A 12,202-nucleotide genomic window follows, 5' to 3' on the forward strand; every position below is an offset into this window, starting at 1 on the left:
TTTTCTCTGGAAATGTGTCAATCCATGGCAGCCTGATGGGGCGTCCTGAGGGAGGAGCCATTTACACAAAGAGATTTATCAAGCCAGGCACTGCTGCATGTGTGGGAGTTAATGAAGATGCTAAAAAGAAAGAATTACTTTACCAGCAGAGAGTAGAGCTCATTTCAGATAAGGAACCAAGTTCCATTAAATGAAGAAAACAGAAACAGAGAGTGTGGCTGACATGGGAACTTCTTCAAAAATGTGGGCTAATGATACTTGGAATTTAAGTCAATTGATAATGGAAGGTGGAGTTTGGTTACAATTAATCAATAGTTTAAAAGTGCAGTGTGTGGAATGTTTCAAAGGGTCCAGTCAGCAGGCTGCTTGTCGTGAACATGGCGCCCACCAAGGAAACGGGAGGCGGGGGGTGCTGAGTGCAGTCAGGCACCGGAAACAGAAGCATTGCCCACACCTTCTGCCTGCCAGCATCCTCCCCAAACTCAGCTTCCGCTTTCCAAGACAGTGGCTCCACGTTAAAGGAATATTAAAGGAAAGAATAACAGAACCCTAGTTCACTGATGTTTTCTCATGTTCTGCACAGTTTCAACCAGTGTGTGTGTGTGTGTGTGTGTGTGTGTGTGTGTACACACACGCACGCACGAACTTGTCGGGAAGTGCGTGTGTTTCTACTTTTGAACAAAACAGTTCTCAGCGATTACCTTGCTCAGAAAATATCCCTTGAAGTTCACCTCAGAAGCATCTCTTAGCTGCCTGATCCTGATCTTGACCTTTCCGGCCACTCTTTCTTCAGCTAATTGTCTTTATTTCTCCTACTTGCAAGTTTGGCTGATTATGCCACCAATAACATTCTTGGGTGCTACTGTTTTACAATGAAGATAATTTCTTTTTTTTTTAAAGTTTATTTGTTTACTTAGAGAGAGAGAGAGTGAGCACAGAAGAGGGGCAGAGAGACGGGGAGAGAGAGAATCCCAAGCAGGCTCCACGCTGGCAGTTCAAAGCTCGATGGGAGGCTCGAACTCACGAACCGTGAGATTATGACCTGAGCTGAAAACAAAAGTCAGACGCTCAACTGACTGAGCCACCCACGTGCCTCTAAGATCATTTCTTTATGGTGAGATCATTCCAGAAGTCATCACTGTGTGCTCACCAGGTCCCACATTGCTTCCTGCCGGGCAGCTGCTTGTAAACTGGGGGTTTATAGGAGCCAAAGGAGCATTAAGGGGACAGCCATGCTGACCTCTCCACCCCATCTTTCCATTCTAGGTGAAAGCACAACTCCATTTGGAAGCCCTGAGATTTGGGAACTGGTTTTCATGGGGGAAGTTTGGTTTCCATTAAAGTCTGTGTTGGCAAAATAGTGTAAGCTCTAGGGAGACTTCCTCCACTGACTTATTTCTTAGAAATAAATACCCAACCGTTGGATTGATAGCTTAAAGATTAATAACTTCCTCTTCGCTCTTGAAATATATTCCCATTTTGCTTTCCAAAACTGTACCAATTTGCAGTGTCATTGGGAAGGGGTTAGTGTGATTCTGTGTGACTTGTTTTGGATTCAATCCTAACATGTATTTAGATTTATGTTAATTTAATAGGTGGAAAATTGACTTTCATTGTTGCTTAAATTTCTATGCTTTCATTACAAATCTTCTTGGACATTTTCCACATGTTTCTTTATTGTTTCCAGTTCCTAATTTGTGAAGGTTCCTCTCATAATAATTACCCATCCGTCTATTGGAGTGTTGATAATTTTCTTACAATTTTCGAACCACTCCAATTCTTATGGAAAAGATATTTGCTAATTGCAATAACAATAAATATGTGCAGAGAAGCCTAAAGGAAAGGTGTGGGGAAGTGAGTATGAGGAGGACTGCAAACAGGGCCAAATCTGTGTCCTCTCCCTTTAGTGCCAGTGAACAGAAGATAGCATCGATTAAGGTAGAGCGGCTTCCAAGTAATTACAGGTAATAGCTGTTAAGTTTTTGGTGACAATCTGTGTTATACCTTTTTGCAAATAATCGTCCACTTTCTTTTTAACTTGTTCATGTGAAGTTTTCTCTTTGTATACAAGAGTCACTTTTTCTGTTATAAAATTTATCAGTGCCACTTAAAAATGATGCGGGTGGGAATATAGAATTGTTTTTTTTATTCTTTATTTGTAGTTTTTGTTTGTTTGTTTGTTAGGAATAGTCAATGGTGCAGGAATCGCGTTGTACAGTTACAAATGGTAGTTATACTTGTGGGGAGCATAGTGCAGCTTGTTGAATCATTATGTTTTATACCCAAAACTAATGTAGCATTGAGTGCCAACTGTACTTAGATAAAGAAAATAGAATTGTTTAAAATCTATGGGATAATCACACAGTCCTTCTCCACTAACATCAGAGCTGAGCCATTTGACCAAGAAAGTATGACTGGAAGCGGCATTGGCACGTTTGAGAGAAAGTTTCAAGAAGTGATGTGGCTCCACAGCACCCTTTTCATTCATGGGAAATGTATATCTGGGCATGCTCGTTCAGCCTGGACACCTGAGTCAAGATCAAGACTAGAGAAATAGCACCCCGGCCAATCCATGATGCACATGTAGCATGGGTGCGAAATACATGTTTTATTTCCGTAAGTCATTGAGATTGTAGGTTATTTTTTATTATTACCAGCCAACATAACCTAAGCTGCCTCATAAAGTCACATACCTTCTAAAGGGCATTGCATAATTCCTGTTAAATTTCTTTTTACTTACTATACATTTGTTATTACTGCTGTAAACAATATCCATTGTTTTACCCTGTTTTCTTATTGATGATGGTTTATACCATGGAAGCTAATTTGTTCTTATTATTAGTTTTTATTTTATTTTTTATGTTCCAACCAAATATCTGTACTGTCTACAACATTGGTCTGTTCTACACTTCTCCCATAGTGTCATCACTATTCCTTACATGCTTAAAACTTCCAAACCCAAGCCTTTAGTCCAGATCCCCGTTTTGAGCACCAACAGTAAATATACTGTATACCTCATCCTTGAGATTTCTAAGTTCATCTATGAAGCCATTGAAAAAAGAGAATTCTTTATTTTACCCCCAAATATAATTTTCTTCGCATATCCACTCTCCCGAATAATAGTGATGCCAGGACCCAGTCACCCACACCTCCAACGTGCTTTGACATCCTCCTCATTTCATCAGCGAATCTCAATTACTACACCTTCTGTAAGCCTTTGACACATGCCGCCTCCTTACATTTACACTATGTCTGTCTTATTTCACTCCTGCATCATTAGCCACAGCTATGAAAACTCCAACCCTTTCTTAACGTCACTACCAAAGGCGAGTTCTCTGCAATCCATTTTTGACTACTTTTTTTTTTTTTTTTTTTTTTTTTTTTTAATTTTTATTTTTGGGACAGAGAGAGACAGAGCATGAACGGGGGAGGGGCAGAGAGAGAGGGAGACACAGAATCGGAAACAGGCTCCAGGCTCCGAGCCATCAGCCCAGAGCCTGACGCGGGGCTCGAACTCACAGACCGCGAGATCGTGACCTGGCTGAAGTCGGACGCTTAACCGACTGCGCCACCCAGGCGCCCCTTTTGACTACTTTTAATAATCCTCCATCATTCTCCATTGTTTCCAGGATAAAGTCTTTGACTTCTATTTTGTACTAGTTGATAAGAGCATTTCAGCTTCCTGATTACTTACTCATCATTTGAGGTCCAAAATATTTCTTTTAAAAATGGAAAAGAGACAAGTTGGGGGAACTGTGCTCATTAGGGTTGTATCTCCTTGGGATTTGGCACCAGCAGCTGGGAAATACACCGGGATTTCTCATGTCCACCCCTAATGATGCAATGCCTGGCCAAAATAGATTTATTGATCCACTGTTGTAAGCTTTAAATGGATTACTATGTAAAGTTCTTAGCTGCAAGATTAGAAGCCTGGAAACTCTGATTCCTATTTACAACACCCATGGCTTTGCCATGTATTTCTTAAGAATACTAACAACTTCTGTTGTCAACAGACAGGTTCAGATGGCCTCCTTCCAGGAAGACAATGAGAGGAATGTGAACTTCAGGAAGTGATCTCAGTACATGATATGTAACACTGTCCTTGCTGTCATTAACGTTTACTTATCCTGTCTTGTTTCCAGTCACTCTGCCTTTTTATTCAGCAATATTAGTGTTGTCTATGATTCATTGTTTTTTTGTTTATATCTTTTACCTTGTGTCTTTACATGTGCTTTCTTTCTAGGTAGAATTCTGTTTCTGCTCTTCTCTATCTGGGAAATGCCTACCAACCATCCAAGTCTAGTGCAAATATCCGGTATATTGTACTATATCCTTCATCACATGCCCTTGGGACTCAATCTCTACATTCCTTCTGATTGTATATTGTACGTATTTGTGTCACAATTGTCACAGTATATCTCAAATATTTATTCAAATATGTCTCTCCCTTATTGGAGCATGAGCTCCTTTAGGAAAAAGGAGCTTTGTCTTTTTCATCTTGTCCAAATACACACTCAACAGATATTTGTTATTTAAAACAAGAGGAGGAACAAAAATTGCAAAACTGTGAGTCTCTATTTGCAAACTCAAATAGGACCATCTCTATTTTTAAAAATATATATGATTTAAAAACATCTATCAGGTTCTTTTAGTATCTTAATAACAATCTGACTAGTTACAGAGGAAGTACCATTTATCATTTTCTTATCTTTAACTTTTACTATAAAATTTTTCAAGCATATAAGGAAATTTAGAGAATATTAAAATAAACATACTCACTGTAGACTTAATAATTGATAGCATTTTTTCCATACGTACAGTATGGTTTTTGTTTCCATCCATTTTCTTGCCAAAATATTTTAAAATCAATTCTATCATCTTTCTCTAGTTGCTGAATTGTTCAGATCCTGAAATTTGTTTTATCTGATATTATATAGTTATTCCAGTTTTTCTCTGATTCATGTTTATCTAATATAACTTTGTCTATTCTTTCACTTTCAATCTTTCCAAATTGTTATAGTTGAGGTCAGTTTCTTGAAGACAGCATCCAGTTGGTCATGGTTTGTAATCCACTCTACTAATCTCTGTCTTTTAACTGGTTTAGGTAGACTTTTTACCTTTAACGTAATTGTTGATATGTCAGGGCTTAAATTTTCCATTTTAAGTTTGGTTTTTTATTTTTCTGTGGTTTTTTGTTCATGTTTTCTTCCTTCTTCCTTTTTGTCAGTTATTTGACCATTTTTAGAACAGCATCTTCATTAATTTTTCTATAACATTTTTTTGCTATATTTCTTTGGGTAACATTTTTAGTGATTGCTCTAGATGTAACATTTTGTATACAGTAAAACCTTGGTTTGAGAGCATAAATTGTTGCAGAAACATGCTTGTAATTCAAAGCACTCATATATCAAAATGAATTTTAAGAATCGTTAGTTCAGTTGTGATCATGTGATGTTCGGCATCACATACTATTTATACTGCAAGACATCACTCATTTATCAAGTTAAAATTTATTATAAATGTTTGCTCATCTTGTGGAACACTCGTGGAATAAGTTACTTGCAATCCAGGGTTTAACTGTACATGACTTATCACAACTTCTTGGTAACATCATTTTACCAGTGAATTGGAAAAAAATCTTCTCTCTCTTTACATCCCTTTAGACGTCTTCATTTAAAATTGTTTAAAATATGTCCTCGATAAACATTTAGAATCATATCGGTGTTATACTTTTGCCATAACTGTCAAGTATAATTTAGAAAACTCAAAAGAAAGAAAGCCTATTTTACTTACCCATATTTTTGCTTACCAGTCTCCTTCTTCTTTCCTTCTTTCCAGGTTTCCTCTTTATCTTTATCATTATCATTCTGTTTAGAGAATTTTTTAGCCATCCTTTTATGGTACTTCAGCTGGGAGTACATTTTCTTAGTTTGTCTTCATCTGAAAATATATTAATTTCCCCTCTATTCCTGAACAATATTTTGCTAGATATGAGTTCTTTTCTCTCAGCACTTGAAAATACTATGCTTTCCTGGCTTCCATGGTTTCTGATGAGAAATCTGCTGCCATTCAAATCGTTTTCCCCTGTAGGTAAAGTATGATTTGTTTTACTGCTGCTTTAAACATCTTTTCCTTTGTCTTTATTTTCAGAATTTTAATTATGAGGCATACAGGTGTAGATCTCTTTGGGTTTATTCTGTTTAAAATTTACTCAGATTCCTGAAACTATAGGTTTATGACTCTTGGAAAATTTGGAAAGATTTCTGTCATTATTTCTTTGAAAAAAATTTTTTAGACTCACTTCTTTCCACCCCTTCTCTCTGGGAATCTGATAACACAAATGCTACATCTCTTTTTGTAGTCCCAGAGGTCCCTAAGATTCTCTTTTTTATGCTATATTTTTCCTCTGTTGTCTAGACTGGATAATTTTTCTTGTTCTCTTTTTCAGATCACTGATTCTTTCCTGTGTCATCTCTATTCTCCTGTTTAGTCCATCCACTGAGGTTTTTCTTTTATGCATTATATTTTTTCACTTCTAAAGTTCCAGTTTGATCTTTCTTCATGGCTTCTGTGTCTTTGTTGAGGCTTTGTATTTTTTTATTTAAGAGTGTTTGTAATTGTTTCTTAAAAATTTTTTTTTACTGTTTATTTTTTATTTTTGAGACAGAGACAGAGCATGAACAGGGGAGGGACAGAGAGAGAGAGGGAGACATAGAATCTGAAACAGGATCTAGGCTCTGAGCTGTCAGCACAGAGCCTGATGCAGGGCTCGAACCCACAAACTGAGGTCATGACCTGATCCGAAGTCGGACGCTTACCCGACTGAGCCACCCAGGCGCCCCTGTAATTGTTTCTTAAAGCTTTTTTATGATAGCTGCTATAAAACCTTGGTCAGATATTTCTACCACTGTTGTCATCCTGATGTTGGATCGTATTAATATTCTTTGTTTCATTCAGCTGTCGTTCTGTTCCTTTGCATGATGAGCAATTTTTCTTTTTTTTTTTTTTTTTAATTTTTTTTTTCAATGTTTTTTATTTATTTTTGGGACAGAGAGAGACAGAGCATGAACAGGGGAGGGGCAGAGAGAGAGGGAGACACAGAATCGGAAACAGGCTCCAGGCTCCGAGCCATCAGCCCAGAGCCCGACGCGGGGCTCGAACTCACGGACCGCGAGATCGTGACCTGGCTGAAGTCGGAGGCCTAACCGACTGCGCCACCCAGGCGCCCCATGATGAGCAATTTTTCAATTGCAGTTTGGACATTTTCATATTGTTATGAGAAGCTGTATCTTACTGCCTCATTACTTCCAGGTGCTTTCCGGTCACTGTGTAGAGATGGTCTTGCTACCTTTCGGTGATGATGAAAGTCTTCCCTAGGTCTCTGACAGTACCCAGTGGGGAAAGATGTGGAAACTGGGCTCCCCATGTGGTCTCTACTGACACCATAAGGAGAAGAGTGCTTTTGTTGCCAGCAGTTGGGGATGAAAGATCTAGTTCTCCCTTGGCTTTCTTTAACTCGACCTTGATGTGGGGAAAGGGGCCCCTCATTGCAGCCTTAGAAGGGCAGCGGTCTGTGTTTCTGGCTCAGCCTTTGTGGATGTAGTTGGGGGTAGGACCATCGTTTGTCCCCAGGTTTCTGTAGTAGAACGTTTACTATGCAAAAGTTTTCTACCTTGCTTATCTGCCTCTTTCCTGTTTCCTTAGATACAGAGAGAAGATTTGTACTGGGAAACAGATTTCTATTGTTGTGTTCATGCTCCTTCACATTTCTGGTTTGCTGCTGTCTTTAGCTCTAAGTCTGGAATATTCTGAAACAAAAAGAAAACTCCCAGAAGTCACCACTGTGCAGCTGCTTGTGTCCTGAGATCCCAGGGCAATCTGCCTTCTTCTCTATGCCTTTGAGAGTCTTCCTCGGCCTGTTTTATTTATGACATCCTGGAAGTTTCTTTTTCCAGTTCTGATTTACATTTTTCTTATTTTTTTAAAAGTTTTATTTTAATTCCAGTTAGTTCACATACGGTGTAATATTAGTCTCAGGTGTACAATATAGTGATTTGACACTTCCATACATCACCCTGCGCTCATCAGGACAAGTGCCCTCCTTAGTTCCCACCCCCTATTTAATACATACCCCTGCCTCCCCTCTGGTAACCATCAGTTTGTTCTCTATAGGTAAGAGGTTGTTTCTTGGTTTGCTTCTCTCTCTTTTCTTTTACCTTGGCTCTTTTGTTTTGTTGCTTAAATCCCACATGAGTTAAATCAAATGGTTATTTGTCTTTCTCTGGCTGACTTATTTAACTTAGCATAATACTCCCCAGGTCCACCTATATCAGTGCAAGTGGCAAGATTCCATCCTTTTTATGGCAGAGTAATATTCCATTATCTATATATCTATATCTATATCTATATCTATATCTATATCTATATCTATATCTATAATCTGTATCTATCTATATCTACCTATATCTCCAGAAGTTTCCATTAATATTCCATTATCTATCTATCTATATCTATCCAGGAGTTTTAATTATACTTAAAGGTAGTTGAGACTAATTTTAGTTGTATAGGAAGGATATAGGAAGGGTAGGGAAAAGTGTGTCTGTTTCATTTTTCCAGAAGCTGGAGTCTCTTCTGTCTCTTTCAGTTTGGAGAAGAATCTTTCTCTACTGGGAAACAAGGAAGTCTTCAAACCTGAATAGGGTTCTGACAAAAGGATCTCCAAATTGGCTTGAAGGAAATTCTATGGGACAGAGTTGGGACAATTAAAGCACCCCCCCCCCATGATGATCACAATTGATGGAAACAAAAAAAAAATCTATCTCTAGACTTTTGTATGTGTGGTCTTTCCTTAATTCTACAATTACATTCACAAAATGGAAAGCCACACACACACACACACACACACACACACACACACATTAACAGAATGTATTTATCACTATTGGAGGTGACTATTACACTGAATCTTTTCTTTGAAAATTGAAAACTTAAAGGAAAGAAATAAGTATTAAACCACCTTTCCAATACAACTGTATGTCAAGGTAAACAAAATTTACCTTTACAACATTTCTGAAGCAAAAGCTCTTTTCACAAAAGGAATTGTTGGATGTGTAAAAACCCTAATGGTATAATTGATTCCGACAATCATCATCAAAGGGTGACAAAGTTCTCGTTTGAAAGTTTGTGAGAAAATGAAGAATTCACATTGTGCGAAGTTATCGTTTCACGTACCGTTACTAGTCCTGAGGGCTGCAACACGATTTCAATAGAGAGGTCTCTCTGTCACCAGTTTAACCCAGTGATTAATCTCAGTGTCACTATTAGTGACCTTAGGTCACCGGAGGTGTCCCCTGAGGTGATGCAAATGAAGGGTAGAGCAGCTCCTGCTAAGATTCTTCCTAAATTATATAACCTGATCTAGCTGAGCCTTTAGACTTGACTTTCGGTTAACTATCTAAAGACAGAAGGCCAAGTTAAAGTACATCATGATGAAAGTTGGAAAATCCAGAATGTGGGTCATTTTGTAGCACCAGCGGGAGGCCCTTTTCCAAGTCAATAGTTTGCGTAGGAGTAGCGTGGTGCTATGTATCTGAACCTCATTACAGCTCAGTCAGACACTTTCAAGCAGCTTTTAAATACTCAGTTTGACCACAGTGATATACCCTCCAGGGTAGAAGAACCAATGACACATGACACTCAATATTTCCTAATCATCACTCTTCACGCAGAGTGGATCTGTGTAAAGAAGAAAGAAGGAACCAAAAGAGCTGTACTTCTCCGAAAGGTCCTTTAATCCCTCGCTTTCCCATCCCAGATAAGATGGTCTTTTTAGGCAAATTATCAGAAGCACTTTAGCAGGTGCTAAAGAATTTTCAGTGGGTCCTTGGGTGTTTCGGAGGTAATCGAGTGCAGCGGCAAAGAACACGGGGCTGGATCCAGACTCCCTTCATTTGTTGACCGCGCGTGTTACCTGTAACCTTTGGCAAACTTCGGAGCCTCTCCGTGCTCTTGTTCTTCATGTGTAAAGTGAAAACAATAAATAGTGCCTATATTATGGGGCGGTTTGAGGTTCAAGGGAGTAATACCTGTAAAGCAGTTCACAAAGACCTGTTGCCCGCCATGCCAGTTCTAATGTTAGTTAATATCGCCATCATGACAAACCCCATGATTGAGTCAAGCCAGCTGAGATCTATCGAAAATGTGTCCGATGCCCTCGTATTCAAGCCCTGCCTCCGTGCAGGTGGTCTGACACTAACTCTGTGATCGACTTTCAGCCCACCCTTTAAGGTTTAGCTCAAACGTTGAATATGTCCCTACTGTCTTCAACCGAAACCTGTTGTTACTTGGGTCTACTCATTTCTCTTGTGGTATTTGCGCGGCTTCTTTTGCATTGAGGTCATTATTTCCCCCAGCACGACTTAAGATCCTTTATGCGGTCATAGATCTTACATTTAGTGAGGGCTTGCTAGGTGCCTGGAGGAATTTGGTCGATCGACATGTTTTAATTTTTTTATCCAACCCCCTTTTCTTAACATGGGGAAGCAGTGGGGGAGATCAATGGGAAGAATAATGAGAACTCTCTCCCTCACCTCCACCCTGTCCAACCACACACACAAGCACACCCTGGCTGTAGGACTATGCCTCGACGTCCCCTTCTCCAGATTGGGGAAACATATTTTACCCAGTCTCCTCCCATGGACACCACACAAGGGAGGGGATCGGACATTAACAGCATTCTGATAATTCCTGTCTCCCTCCCGTTTATTAATCTTACTCTGTTTATTCAACCTGTGCTGTGGCTGGAGACCATCTCACCCAGGAAGCCCTGCTTGAATGTGTCGATGGCATCATTGGGCAGTGTATGTGACCTTAAAGTACAGTTCTTTATTATTCTGGTCTGACGTGTTGGACTCATTTGTTTTTTTGTTGTTGCTGTTTTGTTTTGTTTTTAGTGTATTTATTTTGAGAGAGAAAGAGAGAGAGTGTGTGTGTGTGCAGGAGCAGCAGAAAGAGAGAGAGAGAGAGAATCCCAAGCAGGCTCCGCACTGTCAGTGCAGAGCCTGATGCGGGGCTTGAACCCATGAACCGTGAGTTCATGACCTTAGCTGAAACCCAAAGAGTGGGATGTTTAACCAACCAAGCCACCCAGGCACCCTTGGACTCATTTGTTCTGAGTTCTGGAGTCAAGGTCATAGACCAGCACACAGCCTGAGGTGAGCCCCCCCGGGGCGGGGGTGGGGGTGGGGAGGTGGGCAGTGAATAAAGCAGCAGCAGCTTCTTGTGATGCATACATCTTAGCTGATACTTTCTGCTGCTTCTTAGTGATGGTGTCAGCGTTTGACATCCTTTGTCTTATTTGCTGGGTAACTTTATCAGTTGCTTTTCATTTGTTGGCAAGTTCAACAATCGAAATTCAGATGACAGCTAGGTAAAATGAATTCTTCTCATAGATTTCTTAAGGTCTAATTAGATGGATACTTTCAGACGTTGTTAGCATCCAAGGGCACTGACCTTTCTTACTGAGAAAGTAAATCAATTGTATTGGAAGCATTTTCTGGGTCTTTGATAAATGACGAGCCATTCTCACTTGACAACTCTACACAATAGAAAAATGGATACAAGTTTTTAATTCACTATCCAACTGTAATTCCCATGACTGTCTCTGGGTATCTCTACACTAAGCTGTTTGGAAATCCTATCACGGCTTGGATGCTTGTTTACTGACACATTCTGAGAGGTTTTTGGATAATAACATCACACTTTTGCAGATCATTTTGGAGGTGAATGAGTAGCGCTCAGCAGGAATAGCATGATTTGCGTCAAACTTGGTGATTCAATGGCCTCTGCACTATAACCCGGCGTTGGTGGGTCTGGACTCCAACTGGCTTCCCTCCTGGCACAATGCGTCATCTGGTGGGGTGGATTCTTTCTTTGTGACTTGCATTTAAGACACGGAGGGGCGCCTGGGTGGCTCCATGGGTTAAGCATCTGACTCTTCGTTTCGGCTCAGGTCGTGATCTCATGGTTCATGAGACTGGGCCCTGCGTCGGGCTCTGTTCTGACAGTGTGGAGCCTGCTTGGGATTCTCTCTCTCTCTCTCTCTCTCTCTCTTTCTGCCCCTTTCCCACTTGCACTCTCTATCTCCCTCAAAATAAAGAGACTTTAAAGAAATTAAAAAAATAAAACACAGATGCTATCGCCC

Source organism: Panthera pardus, unplaced genomic scaffold (genome assembly GCF_024362965.1).
Source record: "Panthera pardus isolate Hobbes unplaced genomic scaffold, ASM2436296v1 HiC_scaffold_8, whole genome shotgun sequence".
Lineage (NCBI taxonomy): Eukaryota > Metazoa > Chordata > Mammalia > Carnivora > Felidae > Panthera > Panthera pardus.